We start from the raw sequence: 660 nt of genomic DNA on the forward strand, positions 1-660 counted from the left end.
GCCGGCCGCCACTTTCGCCTTAGCCACCGCCTTGGCCAGCCTGGGCCGGCCAAGCCCGCGCCTCCCCGCCCCTCACGCCCCCCGCCCCCCGCCCCCCTTCACCCCCCTCGCCCCGCGTTCCCCCCTCGCCCCCCGCCCGCCCCCTCTTCCTCCGGCCCCGCCCCCGCCCGGCCGCTCCACCCCTCCCTGCTGATTGGTCTTGAGTCGGGGTTCTCCGACTCCCAGCGGTGCGCAAGGGAGCTGCGCCTGGGGATGGGGGTTCGTTGGCCCTGCTCCCCCACCCTACTCTAGCCCCACACTCAGCCCGGCAGAGGGAGGCTAGGGAGGCCCTACATCGTCTCCTAAATTTTATCAACTCACTCCGCCAACCACCAGCCTCCCCACCTCCCCACTCCCTTCATCCCCAGGGAAGCGCTGTCTCCGCACTCCGGCTCTTTCAGCGGGATCAATAATAACCCAAGTGTTCCAGAAGGCGACACCTACGAGACGGAGCAGAAAACAGGAAGTTGGCCTTGCTCGGGAGCTTGGAGAGGTGGGGGGCTGGGGCTGGGGCTCAGGCCTGGGGCTCACTGGCCGCCCTCGCCTCCAGACTCATACCTCTGCCCACACTCAGGAACACAGACCGCAGGCCCTTCCCGGCGCTCCTTGCAGGGCAAGGCC

Source organism: Kogia breviceps, chromosome 11 (genome assembly GCF_026419965.1).
Source record: "Kogia breviceps isolate mKogBre1 chromosome 11, mKogBre1 haplotype 1, whole genome shotgun sequence".
Lineage (NCBI taxonomy): Eukaryota > Metazoa > Chordata > Mammalia > Artiodactyla > Physeteridae > Kogia > Kogia breviceps.